At 36.8% G+C, this 288-nt stretch overlaps 1 protein-coding gene and 1 long non-coding RNA gene across 20 annotated transcripts in view; one reads left to right on the top strand and one right to left on the bottom strand.

Annotated features, from left to right (window-relative positions):
* NFIX (nuclear factor I X) overlaps positions 1–288 on the top strand; it is a 291,019-nt gene that overhangs the window by 125,417 nt on the left and 165,314 nt on the right. The window lies entirely within an intron of this gene.
* The window catches only part of LOC144587136 (uncharacterized), a 63,192-nt gene that overhangs the window by 2,133 nt on the left and 60,771 nt on the right, over positions 1–288 (bottom strand). The window lies entirely within an intron of this gene.

The following is a 288-nucleotide window of genomic DNA, read 5'->3' on the forward strand; positions in this document are numbered from 1 at the left end:
TTCTTTTGTTTCTCTAGCCTCTTTTTTGATTTATCCAAATCTTCTATGTGTGTTTGGGCCTCTATGCTCTTTAATTCTGTTTTCCTTTTATATTTTGCTCTCTTTTTGTTTTGTTTACTTTCCAGCTGAAAAATGCTGGTTAATTTTTAGCTGCTGCCCAGATACATCTAATCTGCTGCAGACTTTGAAATCCAAATGAGCTGGCAGCAGAGTGGCTGTATCTGTGATTGTGTGTTTACCTTCCGCTACACCACAGTGTTTTGTATTGAAAGGGATCTAATAGTTTAC

This window comes from Pogona vitticeps, chromosome 2, assembly GCF_051106095.1.
Source record: "Pogona vitticeps strain Pit_001003342236 chromosome 2, PviZW2.1, whole genome shotgun sequence".
NCBI lineage: Eukaryota > Metazoa > Chordata > Lepidosauria > Squamata > Agamidae > Pogona > Pogona vitticeps.